This window comes from Battus philenor, unplaced genomic scaffold (assembly GCF_028537555.1).
Source record: "Battus philenor isolate CCGP_79_NKW_IND1 unplaced genomic scaffold, ilBatPhil1.0.hap1 SCAF_2, whole genome shotgun sequence".
Classification (NCBI taxonomy): Eukaryota; Metazoa; Arthropoda; class Insecta; order Lepidoptera; family Papilionidae; genus Battus; species Battus philenor.
This window is the reverse complement of record NW_027181682.1, coordinates 9,598,398-9,617,992: the sequence shown is the minus strand read 5'-3', so window position 1 is coordinate 9,617,992 and position 19,595 is coordinate 9,598,398.

The following is a 19,595-nucleotide window of genomic DNA, read 5'->3' as shown; positions in this document are numbered from 1 at the left end:
AATTATTAGCTCATTAACTTTTTCATTATTTCGTTTTTGGTTTTAGTATTCGGCCGGAAAGTACTTTGTGAGCTATCTAATGAGGCTACTACTTAAGAATGAGAAGTAAAATAGAGTAAGACGAACGGTATACTGTGGGACCAAAAATATGAAAGTTATGTGACATTTAGCGATCCACGCTAGTCCTGTCTAGTAAATATCACACGTATCTTTGCATGGTAGGTTACTTTTCAACGATGGAATTATAGCCTTAGTCCGTTTGCGATAGAAAGCAGTGAATCGTGATTGTCCACTGACCTAGTTAATCACGATTAGCCGATGCATTTCGAAGTACACTTTCATCAGGTCACTAAGATTGATTATAGTCAGGAACGATTTGATTGACTACAGGGTATAGTTAGGACGGTGAACAATGATGATCAATGCATTCTTAACGCTAACGGACAGTAAAAAAATTTACGACACCCGCCACGTAATACGTGTAGTAGTTTCGTCTCACGGCTTCCACAATTAACAACGATATAAACATCAGAAAGTCTGTAAGGAGGCTACATAGGTATTGATGGCCGTTGGGACTTTAATGTTCTATAGTAGAGACCGGCAAGCGCAACCTAGGATGTCCATCCACAAGGTGATCAGACGACCTTGTTAAAGTCGTCGAAAGACCTTGAATGCAAGCCGCTTCAAACCGGTCCTATAGTCTGCAGGCCTACGTCCAGTTGTGGATTTCCTATTAATTGAAACGATAATGTTTATAAAATATCAGAGTGATTGTTTATTTTAGCGTGTTTCAGACAGAGGTACGTAGCCGAAATGAAGGATGCTTGATGGACGGATCGAAGCAGTCAATAACATCGTTACAATAAGTTTAAATGCCAAACTGTCTCGCGACGCGCCGCAACGCACCGTGTCCAATGCTCGATGGACACGGCTTTTTTGATACTTGTCATAATCAAGTGTTTTAAATCGAAACACAAGATACACAAATCTAATTCATATTTTATTCAATTACAAGTAATATTAATGAATTATAAAAATTGATTTAATTATAGAATTCCTAAAGTTTATTAGTAATTGATTTTTGCATTGATCAATTTAAATATGGTCAATTTATCATGTTGTACTATATTATTAGAATAGTACAAAAAGTAATAAAACATTCTTGAAATAAAAAGTTTATCAGAATTTTGGAATAAAAAGATTGTCTGAAAATGTAGTCAATTTATATTCAACGAATCCTCACATTTACGTTTCACACTGAAACTTCCCAAACGTGTATTACAATTTATATTAACATTGATCAAAGTAGAACATAAATTGAAACATTTTAATAATACAAGTAATATCGAAACCAATAGTATCAAAATTAGTTTAGCTTCTGCATTATGGGTAGGTGAAGAAATTTATTATTTTCCGAACTATGGTCATTAAAATTTTTGATTAACTACGTTTGATCCGTGTCGATAAGAATGACGCAGCAAGTGTCTGCGATATTGTCCTTTTTCTTCGAGCCATAACTAAATGTTACGAGGGATAGTTTTTGTACTCCTGAGGGCTCTGTGTATTAAAATATCATCTTTGTGATGTTTTTGCATTTCACGCCACTTCAAGGGCTGTTTTTAAGTCAATTATTAATAGCATTTTCAGAATTAAATCAAATCGTATTAATAATAAATTATAGGCATTAATAGAATCTTATTTTTTATACAGTTTGATAAATAACGTAGCAGTTAGAATGACTAATAGTAGTCTTATAGCGCAAAATTGATGTCCTCTGAGCCTTATTTCGTTGAATTTATATACATATTTATAAATAAAAAAGATACCACAGAATGTTAATAAACTTTTCAACCATATCTTAAATAAGACTCGTTACTAAGAATAGTACTTGTTTTAAGATTTTACGTATTAGCAAATAGTAAAATAATAAACGATATTTTAAGCTAGTTTAAAATAAAATATTAATTTTGTAAAATTGCCTTGCCGTTTAGTACCCTCGTACTTCTTCTTTTATTAATCATCGTCACCATGTCAGTCTATATACGCCCATTGCAAGGCATAGGCCTCACCGAAAGATGGCCACGATGACCGGTCTTCCGTTACCTGGACTATGAGTTTGGTCAACCGGCGGGGTTGCTATCCAATAACCTTTCAGCCCCAACGATTGTCGATTGCACGAGGATTGTGCTGCGCCCACTGCCACGTCAGACGAGCAATTCTTCAAGCTACGTCGGTGACCTTGGTTCTTCTGCAAATCTCCTCATATCCAATTCGGTCTCGCAGCAAATCTCAGGCCATAGCCTTCTCCGTTGCTTAATTAATTAAATATTTAAGGAATTAATACATGATCTTAATTTTATATAATCAGGTCAGGTATAAAGTCTAGTCTCTTTATACTCGTGACAAAAATGAAATGATTTAAATGTAAATAAGTTAGTTTTAGTATGATAAGTGAGGACTGGTTCAAACGCTAGCAGTAGTTTTCTTTCGACGACACGAAGTGTAACCCCGCGTCGAACACAAGCACGGCGCCGACACTGACCATTCGTCATCCATTATTCACGGCCTAAATTGCACAAGTTTAGAGCGCCATTTCTAAATGACGTCTAAATCTGTTACTGTATTAACACTCTGAATAAAATTTATACAATCAATCTACATAAATGTCCGTGAGCGTCTGTCCATTAGTCAGCCGGCGCACAAAGGGCACACGCTCGTCTCGTAAATCAATCGCGTGTACTCTCATTGAGACGGTTTGCCCAAATCGCACTCAATACCGAATGTATGCCGTGGATTGCCGCTCGTGCGCCGCTACAGAACTTTCCAGCCATTAGCGACCCCTGCGACCGATATTTGTCATTAGACGGGTCACGTTATGCCGAGATCTTGAATCGTACGTTATTAATTCACAACATAATATCTAATAGAATGTAAGTAAGTATTACCTTCCTTGTCGGTAACATAATACATTCAAAACTATTGGTATTAGGAATGTTACGCTCGCGAATAGTACGACAATGATATAAATGGTATTAAAATTAATTTCGAATTAGATACAACACCTTGGCGTCCCGGCTTTGATCTTCATCAACATCCGTAACAGTTTTGATTCCATCAATTACCTGCGATTTTACTAGTGTGTTACGGACATTGACAAATTACATAATCAGTGCCGCGTCATGTAGGCACAAATTAGATAATACTCAAAGTGTGGATCCGACACGTTCTAAACAGTTATTAAGATATTAAATATTACGGGCAGGAGACGGTCGGCGGGCGTCGGCGCGACGGGGCGCACAGCGGGACGCGGCTACCGGGCCGCGCTCGCGCTAATTGTTCCCGGCCCCGTGCCCCACTCACTGTTCTCATTCTCATATCCTAATACGCTAAAACATAAATCCAATTCATTCTAAACATATTAAAATTGACAATCGCTCAACGAGCAATGGAAAGAACAAGTCGTCTTCTGATCCAATAACCCTCGATGCATATAATGGAAAGTAAAATGTGATCTCTTACTTCAGACCAGATTGGCAAACTCACCGTCCACGGACAGGCTGTGCTAGAAATTTCTTTACGAAATTAAGTTAGTTAATTAAAAAGTAGATCCATAGACGAACAAAAGTAACAGACATTCCCCAGCGGATTCGTAAATGGAAGACCGTAAAACTGATGACCGTAGGAGCTTTGAAATGCTGGAGTAGAAACCATGAATTGGTAAACGCAGCGTAGGACGCCCACCCAAAAGGTATACCGATAACCTTATTAGCATAGTCGGAAAACATGGAAAATCCCCGATCTTGTTGGAACTGTATGGGGTAGACTTATATCCAGCCATGGACTTAACGGCAGAAACGATTAAAATGGTATTTCTTAAAACAAACACTTCTCGGAAGGAACAGGGTTTCGCGACGACGGATGAGTACAAGACGAAAATGGAAAGACTAACTTTACCTTGTTCTTGGGAAATGCCTAAGTCATGCACAGGATTGGGAAAGTAAATAAAACAGAAAGCATGCTTATTACTATATAGAATAGCTTAATACTAATAACAATCTATGTCAACGACAATATGGATTTTAATTCATTTATTGATTCATATTTTGATCATTTACAGAAAATTGCAATAGTTCACAAATTGAGATAAATTCAAATCAAATTGAATTTCTTTATAGTGGCTTTATTCAACCTAAAATTTATGGGTATAATGTTTTTATGTAAAAAGAAGGACGTAATAGAAGTTCGTTACAATTTTATTACTGATTGTAAAAATTCTTTTCAAAAATATAACGAAACTTAATCATTAACCACGACTCAAACCAACTCACGAAGAAAAAATAAATAAAGGGTTTGTTTCCCCAAAACATTGCTCATAAACAATAACTAAATGTATTATGGTGGGGCATCGAGTTACATCAAACCGCTTTAAAGAGTCCTTATCTTTTTATCTTTTAAATATTGTCGCCACATCTTAAAGCGGCGAGCACACAAGCCCCGGCGAGGTGACGAAGTCAACTTTGAAACTTAACGTATTAAATTAACGACGGGAATAAAATAAACGAGTACTTACATATGCATAATAATGCCTTCGGGTGAATAAAAATGAAGGGATCCGTACAAATATCTAAATAAAAGAGTGTAACATTATGAAGTTGACGGGTGGACGAGCGGTCGGGCGCACGACTTCACGGGCGCGGGGTCGTGGGCACACGGGTCCACGAGCGCCCGGGCGTGGGCACAGGGGTCCACAAGCGCGTGGTCGTGGGCGCAGTGGTCCACGGGCGCCGGGTCGTGGGCGCACGGGGCTAGCGCGTTAGATGCCGCGAACTGATTGTGGCGGCCCGCTGCGCTGCGGCTCGGCTATCATTTATACCATTTCATTGCGTTTACATTTCATTCATAAGTGCGGCGTGTATTTCTTTTTCTAAGGACTTTTATTTAATAATTTTATGATTCCCCGTGTCACGACCCGACACATTTTCAACACACATAAACCTCTTAAATTGTAGGAAAGATTTTCAAATCCGGTGAAGTTTTAAATGCCAAGGGGTGAATGGCATTTACGAACGACACAAAAATTTAAAGATTTAATTTTTGCAAATATTAAATTATTTTAAATTTGCACATAAGTACCACCTCATTAAAAATTAGGAACTTGTAGACTTTAAAAATTCACAAAATAAAAATTATCAAAGACTAGGAGGTCTTTGCTTCAAAGCATCAAGTAATATTACAAGCCGTAATCATTTTCCTTTAATAAGCACACGGCTTGTATGTGTTGCCGATCGGCGAAGCTCGCACGTTGCTCTTTATTTATTGACCTATTAGAAATAACATTAAGATCGAGATGCACGGCCAAAGACCTTTGTTATAAAAACATCTCCTTCATTATTCTTAAAAAATTAATGTGGCATGATATGGATGTTCCATAAGATAAAATTTTGCATTATTGTCCATAAATTTAGTTATTTTGGGTTCCGTTACGTTATTTAAAATTTTGACGAAATTATTCTTCCTGGAATATAATAGTTTTTTGAAATAAAATATCTGATCAAATAAAAAAATCATGTCCATACTATACAAATGCTCGACTATCTGAACAGATATTGACCCACACTTGTTCTAATTCTCCGAGATATTTAATCTAAGCTATTTAAATCAATATTCGTTATAAATTTTTGGAAGGACTGTTTTCAATTTTTTTAATGCTTGTTTTATGATTTGGTTATTAAATGTTAAAAGGTATTTTTAAGTTTACGACATTTGGGTCTTGATAAATGATCATAAATATTGATATAAGGCGGCAGCTAAACTGGTTCCTCAGCGTCTTGACTCGGTGTATTTTATCAACACAAAGTATGTGAATAACCTAATCGCTTTGGAAAGAAAACATTTATTGCACCATTAATTTGTAAATGAAATGTTAATTTATATGATTATATCATATATTCTTATTAACTAACAGTGGTATTCGTATAAGTCTATTCATCATATTCATTTCATTCGTAAGACGTCTTCTGCTGAACTCAGGCTTCCACCAGAGATTACTACAAGGACCGGTTAGAAGCGGCCTCCATGCAGCGTCTTCTGATGACCTTAACATTGTCGTCTGTCCACTTTGCGGATGAACGTTTTACGCTGCGCTTACCTATGCATGTTCTCCATTCCAGAACTTTAAATTCTCAGCGATCATCTGTTCTGCAAATAAGTCGTTTATTAATCAAAAATGATAACTACAATTACAATTCATCTATCATTTAAATTAAATTTTAGTAAAATAGATATATTAAATAAAGAGTCGTAAAGAAACTAAAAGAATTCGCAACTATAACAGCGTACAACATATTTCATATTTATTTAAAACAATAAGCAAATGTCTGAAACATTATAATATCACGGTTATCAAGATTCATATTCAAATTAATTAATTGCAACTCGCTAATAATAAGTATAATTGTTTGGTCGATATGTACAATATAATTTGAATGTATGCGTGCGTTTACAAACACGCTCAATGAATTAACAGACGACAGTGAAACATGATACATTGCAGTTCATTTTTAAATGCGCGTTATTCGCATCTCATTTGCAATTCTGTAGCGACATAATGCAGCGTTGTCGTAATTATAATTAATTAACTTTTGCCCCGTCCATAAACAGTCAAGTGCTTTTTATTAAGCAGCTACGATTCAACAGAGTTTAATTATATCCACATTTCTTAAAAAGCAACAAATTCCTTATCGATTGGATTCTTTCTTCTCTACCTACTTATTCCTCTTGAAGAATTAAAGCGGGAATAATGTCTTTTATTTGAATCCGTTCTGCAAAGAAAAAATAACTAGTGTAATAAATATTCAAGAAACTTATTTTAATTTCTTTTTCACACGGCGTAGATTACCAGACTCGATCGTGGAAACTTTCTTGTTTTTAATTTTCTTTAAAACATTCGTTTGTTTTCTATATTTTTTCAGCGAATAGTCGGAAGACTTCCTTAACTTCAAAACGCTTATCTTTCCCGAAGAGTAAGTGCCTAAACTGTTAATTGTATTACACTATTTTCAACTTTAAGACCTTGTGTTAAGTTTCAATGTTTGTCAGATTTGTTTTAAACTTTTTTAATTGCTAAGTAGAAGACTAACTTCACCGAGTACTTTATTGTTTTTCCTTTTGTTTTCGACTGCGATTTCCTTTTATTTAAAATAACACCACCTTACTTGAATTTAAATCGATCTCGACTTTGTGCAATACATGCAAGGAAAATATCACAACGGGACGGTATTTGTTGCAATTGTTTGTTCAAACCTCAATCGAAACAATTTATTACAGTGATCCCTGCCCATTTCAATAAAATACTTTATTAAATTAAAATGATGTTCACTAAAGATATAGCAGAAACTATGAAGTCAGAGTTAAACTCAGTATTGCTTGTACAATAAGCAGTTTTGTAATCATGGGAATATTACTGATCTTCTGACAATCAAGGCGCACGGCCGCAGCGCGCCGCGGGCACACCTTATCAGGGCAGTTTGCCTATTGTGCCCAACAACGTACCGTGCCATTCGACCAGCACAAGATCACAAAATCCCGATTACGATGTTTAGTACAAGAAATCGCGACTTCGTATTTGTAAAGTTTAACAGAATATATTTCGTTTTCTCTAAAAATGGTTACATTGGAGCGACTATTACATATCCCTGCAAAGAATTCGCAGTCGGTGGGACACAAAGCGGACGCAAAACGAACAAAAGTCCAGCGATGACGGGCGGTCCATTTATCATCGCGAGGAGTTATGACGGGAAATAAAAAAAGGTAAAATGATTGCTGCGCAGATTCTTCAGAACCTTTAGCCGATGGGTAGGCAATAAAAAGTGACCCCGTTAAAGTTTGCGAAACCGATTAAACTATAAAACTAATTGGTCTCCACTGTCTTAATAAAATATTTCGTTCTGATTATTATTGATGTCCGCCTTTTAATAGCTCGGAAGTATGGCGTACACGTTGGAAATGAAGTTAGTGTGATTAATCTTTTGATTAAACTGCGTTTTGCTGTCGCGAATTGTGAAATGAATTTTATGCCTTTCTGGATACTTTTATCAATTGTTCAATGTCTAATGCAGCGACTAATGCAATGTGAAATTGTAACTGATTTTCATTTATAAAGATACTATAACCAGTGAAATTAGAAGCTTAATGAGAATTTTCAAATTAAGATTCTCGTCTTAAAAATTACATTTTAAGCACAATTTGTGAATTACTATTAGATAAACGATTTATTCATCTCATTAATGAAATTAAGAGCAATAAATATGCTGAAGGTATAAACATATATGTATTTTATTTGAAATTGGGCAATTGTTGCAACTACTTGTCAACATTAGCGTTTGAACACAAGCGTCATCTCATGGAGAGTCATAAGTCATGGACATTTGAAATTTTTTTATTCCTCGTCATATTCTTCTTCGAACGACCTAACGAAAAATTGAACCTGTAACCAAAAAATGTAACCTGCGATCCTAATTCACTGCGCTTAGTCTTTAAACTACCACTACTGTGGAAAACGTACAGCATTTGGTTTAAACTGAATATTTTTTATAATCTTTATGACGAGTAAAATTCTTGTTTCTTAAACTTGTTCATAACATGCAGCACTGCCAGCCGCTGAGGACTTAGGGCTTTGGAGGCCGCTTTCAACTGGTTTTATTGGAAATATAAGGATGAATATAGCAGTGGACGTCTTACAGCTAAAATTATGAAAATGAAACTTGTTCATAAACTGACAGGTCATTAATAAACATTTTTGTGTCAGAATCAGTGTTTTACAGAATTAAATACAGAAACAAAAAAATATCCATTCGAACCCAATAGTTACTCGCATCTTAAAAAATATTTAGAATTTTGTCATCAATATTTTACATTATAAAACTAGGCATCTGTAAACCCTGTTTTGCAGTCGTTTATGAGATCAGTGCTTCGTTGAGCGCTTGTATTTAAAAATGCAAATAATCGTCAACATCTACATCGTGTGGGCCGATATTCGCCTACTGCAAGGCAAAGGCCTGCTCCAAAGATGACCGGTCTCACGCTGCCCGCATCCAGCGCCCTCATGTAGCCTTAACTGTTGGAGCAGGTCGAAAGAGTCACCTCCACGCCGCATCGAGACTCCAGAACCTTTCTGATCGAACGTCCTTCGAATGCAGAAGCGATATGTCCCATAAAAATACAAATAATCTATTTGATATTCTTATAAAATATTCTTTGTCGCCTCGTCCAAATGACACGAGAAACATCTGTATTGAGGGTTATGATAATATGCCTAGAAATAAACACAAAACCTACTCGTAAATTTGATTAGTCCTTTAATATTAATATGAAATGATGCGATTGCGGTAATAAATAAAAGAATAAAATTAAATTATCTTTTGTGTAGTTTCTTAGGTTCAAATTAGGGATTGTAAAACCATTTCAAAGACTGATGAAATTTCTGAGTAGGGCAATCCCACTACTAGTTTGGTATAATAAAATAATCATTAATATTCATTAGCAACTGTAAACTTATATAAACAAAAAATCTTAGCGGTGGTCCTAAATATTTATACTAAAAAACATGCATCATTTTTATTGGATCATTGAAAATATCACAAATGCTTATAAAGTTTTTGTATATACATATAAGTGTGGACGCGAAGGGTTTATTTTTAGGCTTTTGGAATAGAACCAATTAGGGAGCGGTTGTCTACATTAGACTATACGTATGGACTATACGTAATGAATACATGTAGCGGTCACTACTGGCAGAATACTTCATGCTGCATGCAATTATTTATTTCTTTACATAGGTTAAATGTGTGACTTTTTTGTTATGCGTTACGTAATGTCGAACAGTTTTGATCTATTGACAATTAAGTTTGAACGCCCCTCAGGAAGCCCCGCTCGGACTGTTCACCATCATCAATTTAGTCGTAGTACGCCCACTGTTGAACATAGACATCCCCAATAGATTTCCTGTTAGAAGTAGCACGTGATCTCAGCAGATGTCCTTAACAAGATTCGATCCACTTTATCGGTGGACCTATTACTCCGCGATTACTGGTCCATAATTTTCACTCTAGACCCTTTACGCAGCAGTAACCATCTATTCTGCGCGCTTTGAAGCACAGACTGTTGATAAATAATAAATATTGGATTTAATTGGATTGGGATATCGGAAATTCCATGTAAGATTTATATATTTAATTACAAAGTTATGTTTCAAAGTTAGTTAAATTTCTTTAATTTTCTCGGCAAATATTGTAAAAATACATGTGCACAAATAATCGTTAAACTATTTTTGTTTGGTTTTTTAACTAGTAAAAAACATAAAATATAAATAAAGTATACATGAAATACTTAAGTAGCTGGACGACTTTCCTGCAGTGAACGCTAGATGTAATAAAGAATAAAATAGAGACTTTTGACTTCCTTGATGTCCTTACGCCCTGGTTAACTAAAGTTTCCATTCTAAGGTTATAAGTGTATCCTTGTTTGTACAGTTGTATTATTACAAGAGCTACAATTAATTGTAACCCTCCCGTGTATTGTATATCAAGTATTTATTTATAACAGGGCTAATTATGAAGCATAGCCGCGTCTGAGCTTACGCCACCCGCGGGCGGTCGTCCGGCTGCCGATGCTCCATAAAAACATAATAATTCCGCTGCCTCCATTCGCCCCTTTTTACCCATCACTCCATATCCTGAGCGGCTGCAACAATCATAAACATTTCTGGTAAAAAAAAATCTTAATATGTCATTCTAGGTAGGATTTGCCAATTATCCGCAACGATGTTATAGTAGACATGCATATTTAGTCCATCTAAGAAATAAAAGTATTGTTTATAGTATAAACGCGAATAAAACATTTATGGAAATTAAATGTTTTATCGTAACAAGTATAACGATACCTCTTTCGCAATTTTTTTGTAATACATTTTCTATACAGTTTAATTGGATGTAGACGTAAAAGCATTAAAGTATTTACACCTATTTCCAACTAGTCCAAAGTAAATTCCTGTCTAAAAACACACTTTCTACTGTCAATAACTTCTGGCAGTAATCCGAAATTTAGAAAGGCTTTTTCTTACTACATTATCATGTTTTTAAATTTTTCTGAAACGATCAATTTACGGATAGGGTGTACCAAAAAATAATTGAAAGCTAAAATAAACTATACATTCTCCTTTAGAATTTTTATACTAATAACCGGTCAGCCTGTATAGTACCAAAAAAAAATTTATGTAGCAATATTAAAAAACATTTTTGGAACAATACCGTATCGACACTTTAAAATATTCTATGTAATTACTTTGTATAACTATAGGAATTTAAAATTATTATTGTTTCAGACAAAAGAATTATCAAGCGTGGCGAAAATTTTAAATTTAATTTTAATGTTCATATTAAGTTCTCGAGGATTTTTTAATTTAAAGCAGTGGTAGCCTAGCGGTCGAGGATGGACACTTGCCATCCTTGGTCGCTCGATTCGATTTGCTGAATATAATAATATATAATTTACACTTAGTGCATTAATTATATAAGATTGCCACTGCTCAGAAATGATTTTTAGAGGATGGGCATCAGGGTCCTCTGCCCACTAGTTTGGATGGACTTGCCCGTCTGCTAAACGTGGCAATTATGGTATATCCCCTATAGGTATCTTTGAGGGAAACTTGTGCCTCGCTGTGGGCGTCTATGACCAGAAACAACGTCGATAATAAAATTTTAATCATTGCTATATTCTTTGGTGGATAGCAAGAATTAAAGGCAGTCATATTATTTTACAGTTTATTAACTTTGAATGCGCACATACGCCTAATAACACAGGGCCTTGAAAATTCTGTTAAATTTACGTGATACCTAACGGTAACTGTTACACTGTGAATTGTTAATTATTATAAGGATAAGAATATGTTTAAATTAATAAATGATGACAAAACATTCTGGAAGTCTTTATATTATACTAACAATACGAAGGATAAGATTTTTAGCAATATCAAGACTATGTATTCATAATGTGACATAATTTTTAAATATATACTCAATTAAATAATACATTCTACAGTTTTCTTATCTAAATTTAATTTGACCCCGGAGACGATCCCTGCCGATCATATTAAAAATCTGTGGAAGACACGTTTGTCAAGCAGTGAATGCTTCAAATTAAATTTGTAATGATCTAAATTTTTATTACAATAGTTACAATCACTACATTAATTTGTTATATATTGTTATAATAACAATACTAAATATGCTTGGAGTTTTGTTGCGAGTTTGAATGACCGAAATGAAGAGATCCGCAAAAAAACGTCATCAAAAGCCGTTGATGCCTAAAGATCATAGAGTGGCGACTTCGAACCGTAGAAGTGGCACTAGTAGGCCTTCTACTAGATGGACCGATAACTTAGTTAAGGTTGCGAGAACTCACTGAAAACGAGCAGCAAAAGAAGGGTCACCGTGACAACCTTTCGGGAAGGCCTTGCAGTGGACGTCCATCAGCTGAAAAGTAAAAGAAATCTAAATAGAAATTCACCCCTTCAAAGTCGAGTACATCATTAAAAGAGTTAATTTCATGACAAACAACAATTATCAATTTCTCAGAATTGATATGTTATAGGAATATACATAATTGTGTATTAGAATAGGGCACGTATCTTGCACCTGTTGCACTGGAAAAGGTTTCGTAAAAATTCAAAGCTTTGAGTCCGATTGTTACAACTACAAGTGCAGACAAATCCAAAACAGCAGAGTGATACAAGGCAAGAGTTTTGCATAGTGGCCAGTGGACGCCTCACATCAAACAGGCGAGGAGGCAAGCGCGGAGAGAGGGACGGGGACGTGGGGCGGGCCCGGGGCGTGCGGTGCAGCATGCAGTTCGCCTCCCGCCTTGCACTCGTTGCACCCGAGCCTTACGAACTCTCTGAGAAACATCACTCGTTAACGAACTTCTCAATCCATACTATTCACATTATCCATGATTTAAATTGCTATTCCCATAATGTTTATTACTTAAAAACTTGAGTTAAAAACCTTCACCGTGGATTTATTACAAAAAAAAATTTTTTTTAGTTTTTATCTTTCAATATTTTAAAAATTTTAACCGAAATTATTCAATCCAGCCTAAATAAAAAGACTAAATTCTTTAAGAAATCTGCTATAAATTGAGAAAGTCATTGTGGTACTTACACCGCCATCTATCGATCAATAGCAAAACTAAATACTTCTAGTAATAATCTTTAAACCTACTTTTGTAGCCATTTTAATTTGTAAATATGTAACGAAAAGTTTGCCTTTAATTTATGATACATCTTAATATTGAGTGTAATAAATGTCTCCTTTAGTCTCATTTAAAATCAACCATTGATTTTAAATATTATTTATAAACGTCATTATTTTTTTTAATATTTAATACACCTTTTTGGCAAGTTGTTTAATTACAATAATGTGTACTTTATAATTAAAAATTAATAGTTTAATTCTTGAGCTTGAGTCAGGTCATTTTAATTAACTCGAATAAAAAATTCGACCCAAAAATTTTACCTTATTTAAATCTTATCAAAAGATATACTTTAATTACGTTGTCCACATGTTGTTGCGATTAGTAAGTAGTTCATTAAATATATCGTCTCGGTTTTATTATTGTCGGCGCAATAAAAATATCCGTGTCTAATTGACAATACGGTTTTATGAAACTGTATCAAACTGTATGAAACCGTTGGCTTCGTTTCCTGTGCGATATTACACGGCATCATCGGACCGCCGAGGTCGCACCGCACGTATTTTATAAATATAAAGACACGAGTTACAATTTACATCCGCGGATACAATTAATTTACATGCAAATACATCGGCGTTATTACAAAAATGAACATCCTGTGTGTGGCGCGATCGATTTGCATATTTTTTAATAACATCGAGGAAATATAACAAAAGGGCAATTCATAAAACATTCAGTCGGCTATTGTCAGCGCTTCCGGAGCGAAGGTGAAATGTACATAAAATTAAATCATCGCGCCCTCAAAATCTAACCTCGATGACGATTCAGCTCTCGCGTGTCCATTTGCACCTAAAACCAACCGATGACAACATGCTAACACAAAAATACAATAACAGCATTTTTTTTTGTGTATTTTAAACTTTATTTGAAAGAGCTTTTATCACATGGCGGCTGTGTGATCTTCAAGGTTTAATATAAACAATATCTCCGATACATTGGTGTAAAACTATTAAATTTTTGCTAACTCCGGAATAAGAAAGGAATTACACGCATCTTGTAAAATAATCCTTCAACACGCGTTGAATTACTTCCGAGATAATTTTAGTATTTAAATCGCGGTAAATTAATTTTGTAGATACTTTTCATTTAAAATAAATTAAAATAAATAACTGTAGCAATATATCAATTTTTGAAGATATTTAACTAAATTTAGTTGACTAATAACCGTAGCTTTTGTAAACATTTGTGTTTATTTAACCGGTTATATAATGACTTTTTAGATTTATAGGAATAATACTCACTAAATTTAAAAAAAGGATATATTTATAATGCGGTTTCATTGATTTTTTCCTCCAGTACCAACGAGGCACGCTCATCGGCTCACAAACTAACCATGACTGAAGGAGAGACCGTTAGGGCATGAAGATTTTTGAGTGAAGATCACGAACCGCTAAGCGCAGTATAAGGCGTCTTTCTATAAGGAGGGCAGACAGACGAACTTCTTAAGGTCGTCGCAAGAAGAATGCAAGCCATTAACAACTGGTCTTATTTGAAATCTGTAGTTGAGACTAGTTTAGCAGTGGACGTTCTACGGCTAAAATGATGATAATCACTGATGATGACCAAGATGATCATTAGTGCTGCGAAGCACCCAAAAAAAGGACATAAAAATGTAAATAAGTCGCAACATATTAGTTTTAATTTAACTTTCTAGGTTAGTTTAATTAACTAAATTGTCAATGAAAAACACAAAACTTAAAACTTACTTTTCAAAATAATTGATGTATGTTCTAGAAAATATATTGATAAATATTGAAAAGTCAGCCCTTTGTATATACATTATTTATAACGCCATTAGATGTGAAAATAAAAAAGCGGTCTTGCGTAAAATACCGATACAATTCTACCCCAACAATACGTTGTTTCCCTTCGATAAGATATAATGCTACAAATTTATTATTATTCAAAAAGAGACGCCTCGAGTTCAGTTTTTATGTTAATGCCAACAAGCCATGCGCTTGACACCCAAACTCAAACAAAAATAACAACCACTATCTATTGGGCTATTAATTTGGAAGGCATAAGAACATGACATAACGAGCGTATGTCAACACAACGAATGCCGGTGTAGATATTTTGTGTATTGAAATATAACATTGTGTGAGTGACAAAGTGTGTAGCGGGCCGATCATATCTCCCGTCACCTGAACGGAAGCGACGCGGCGTGCCCTGACACAAAAACCACATTAACTCCAACTTTAATTGTTGCATACGCAATTAATCTTACAAATTCTATACATAAACACGATAGCGGTCAAACTTTAACCTACCCTCCGCAAGGAATACTGTCAACTTGCGTTCGACCTTTACCCATGCAAGTGAGATTTAATAATCACGCGGAAACAAATATGCACGTGTTACGTTTAACAAGGTTATTATTAAAAAGATTCAAATAACGAAATGAACAGACTTCGGGCAAACATCTGGCCGCCGCCGAATTATTTCTTACGCAGTACCTAAATCTTATTTGAAATAAAGTATTGGTGTATTATAAACACTTGGGTCTGAACAAACACAAATGCGAGTAAATCAGAATGCTAAATGACTAACTGTAATATAAATATCTGTAATAGTTAAACTGGCAGCACATTCTGGAATCAAACAATCTTTCAACCGATTGCAAAAAGCTTAGCATTTTAAAATGAATCCGGTGAAGCTCGTAAAATATTCGATAAACAGGGCGGGGATATGTTTGCTTTCGCCAACTTTAACATTGCTATTAAACAGTCGTGAAATGGACAGAAATAATCGGGTCGATCCGTTATAGCGCGTCATTCGTATTATACCGGCGTCTGCATACATTGCGAGCAGGCTCACGGCCTATTGCGATGCCTCGCACATTTCCCTATTGCGACGTTCACTTTATCGTTAATTCATTTAACATTACTTCATTACATTTGGCGAAATGGGCTGGCTATTTTAAATTAATTAGCATGTCGATGGTTATTCGCGGCGCAGTGCTGGGCTCGCGGCGGCGTGACGGCGCGGCGCGGCGCGGAGCGGGAGCGGTGCGGGAGCGGCTCGGCGACGCGCGCCCGACCACCGGCCCGCTCCGTTTTTGTGAGTCGCGACGCGCGCCGACCGGCCCTTGGCCGCCGGTTCCTCAAATTCGCTCATTCAATACTGGGAACTAGAACGTTTCGTCTGCACCGCATGGCTACAAAATATTTCACCGATGTGCCTTCAATTTGCATCAGCATGATATTTGAACGATGAAAGTAATACTCATAGGTGACGCGTGATCTTAAGCGATGTCGACTGAATTAAATTAAGAGTACAGCTCGTTACGTAAACATTTTAATTCGCGTAGCGAGTCGGCGCGGGCGCGGTGCCTCCCGCGGAGTAGCCCCGGTCGCGCTACTTTTTCCCCGCGCATGCTCGGCTCGTGTCCTTTTCGCTCTTCCCGATTGGAATTCGTTGAGGGATCGCCGCTGCCGGTGGCTGACGTCTTGTGACATGTCAGCAGCGATACGTGCATTGCGTACGCGACAATTAACCAGTCATCCTCGATGCACCGCTCGGGAGGAATCTTTCGCCCTTAACAGATGTTTCCGAGGAGACAGTCTTTATTCAAGGAACGACCGTGAAGTAAAGTGTCCGTACAAAATGTGAATTAAACTCTTTAATTACATTTTCGGAGAGGAGCATTTATTTGAGGCACCAAAAATTTGGAGATTACCTTTTTTGTTTTGGGTGCGAAATACACGCATTCTACATACACGCTCGTTTGATGCTTATTAAACGCCGATGCAAAATGTAAAATAAAGAATAAAATATTAAATTTAAAAGGTATTTATTAAATAACGTACTATGTAACGGTTGACATGTTTGATCAACAACGGACCGCAATTAGAATAGCGCATGATGAAGGAGTTCTTGTACAAACAAGTAACAACATTTCATAGGTGTCCACGTTGATATTATCATTGTTTAAAATGAAACTTGTTTTATATCATGCATTGCGGCTATGAATAATGAACTTAAGATTTATATGTTTACCTTTTGAAATTGTTCTGTATTTATTATAACAGATAATGACTTCTTGATATGGTTTCATAGAATATCACAATAGGAAACATATCGGATAGATAAAAGTAAACCGGTTATCGAGAAAATAGTTGCTAATTATTAAATAATACAATTTAGGATGATATTTATTGACATAACTATATCAGAGTTTTTCTATTCAGGTATTTTAGTTAGATTTCTTTGGTCGATTTGTAGGTCTAAATCTGAATTAGTCAATTCATGATCATATGCCAAGAAAGTCAGCTAATAATGTTAAATGTTAGATAGGGACAACCTAACATTAATTTTTGTGGGGTTAAAACAATTCAGCATGTAGGCCAATTTATGCCTCTTCTCGTGAAGTTGTTTGTCGAGGAAAATCCATGGCAAAGACGTATTGAACACGAGCATCATTGCTCCGTTTTGCTAGAATCATATTCTTAGACCAAAAATATTGTCAAAAAACATGTAAAAAGTCTTTTTCTTATAAACTAAGACTAAAATTATTTTCAGTTACTTATTTAAAATACTGTAGATGATGGTTATAAAATACTATACTGTGAGGTTATTGATTATCTTGCTCACTCATCGCTTCTATTTGAACACAAGCTATGAAAACGTTTTACGTTATTAATCTGATAACACATAGTATTAACTGCTACTAATTGGCCCATTAGTGTTCAAAAGGGAATTTTGGATGTTATTTTCCTGTACCAGATTCTCATGGGAAAAATATTGCAATTAATATAAGAGTGCCAGCTCCAGATCTCCACGAAGAAGATCCGTGTTTGGCTTTCGCCTTATGATATCAAAAATTTGCGGATGGATGTAATAGCAATACTGACATATCCGCCGAATCTGGTTTTCGCTACATTTTTCTTACATCTTCAATGAATTTCGTCCTAAGTCTAGTAGACTGAAAAAATTCGTGATTATCTTCTGTCATGCATTTGTATTGTACATTATTTTACCTTATAACATTGTGTCGTGTTTATAATTAGTTGTGCGACTTATTCTTTCTAAATTATTTATTCTAAATTATTGTGTAAGCTTTACATTAAACAAACTATAACAACTGTAAGCAAACCTAACTTAATAAAATTAAAAAGTAGTTGTTTTTTATCAAAAATCTAATCGCATGACGCCTACGATACAGTAGCGACTGATAGCTGACTCTACAATAACAAAGTATTTTAATTCATAAACATGCAAAGTTTAGAAAGTAACTAATCAACTAACATTGCCCTAATCTAGAATACAATCGTTGTACGAAACTTTTAAAATTGCCTGTTTCTAAACATATAATGGATAAACAAATGTTAAGGTCGTCGGAGGACACCGGATTCAGTCTGCTTCCAAACGGTCAATTGGAAATTTATAGGGGAGACGTCCTTCGGCTGAAATAATGATCATGATGAAGTGTGTTACCAAACCTATAAAACGAACTTACATTTTAGTAAGACGGTACTACAAGTGACCTTATACATTCAAAGTCGCTTAACGCTTACTGTACAATAATTAAATTATTGCTTAGAAATAAGCATTATAGTTATAATTAGTTTTTTACCACTGAAATGTCCAGAGGGACGTTCCAATAAGCCCGGAACGTCATCCGAGAGTCCATAATTATGGAACAGCGCTTTTCTAATAAATAATATCATATTATTTAATAAATCCCGAGAATGTTGCATATTTGGAACAATTATGGAGAGACACACGGACTGTTTAGAGGTACGGCGATCTAGATGTTAGTTTAGAGGTTACTGTCCTTTTGGTGTTTAATGATTGTTAATTGAAAGACAATGGGTAGAAAGTGATGTCGTGTGTTGACTATATACTATTTTGATATAATAAATTGCTGCTTATTGAGAATATCATTAATTATTATAAAGACTAACCAACATTTGTTTAGACTTACACAAGTCTAGAACATCAACGGACGATAAATATTTATATGAACGTGACAATTTCTTGCAGGCTAGTTCCACTATCATAGCTTAGAATAAGATAACATTTCGATTAGTTGTATATTGAATTTATTTTTAGAATAAAAAAGCTGACCCAACGCAGGCCCAAACATATGATTCATACCTATCGTATTTTATAAGAGCAACAACCTGGAAATATTTTTTGGTGTAATATACTTGTATTTCAAAACAATAATTTCTGTAGTGGATCAAGATTTTTTTTGATCGTCGCCTTTAAACTAAAATGCAGATTCGTGTAAATTGTTATAGTAAAATGAAAAAAAAATTGTGCTTTTCGTCACAATTAAATGC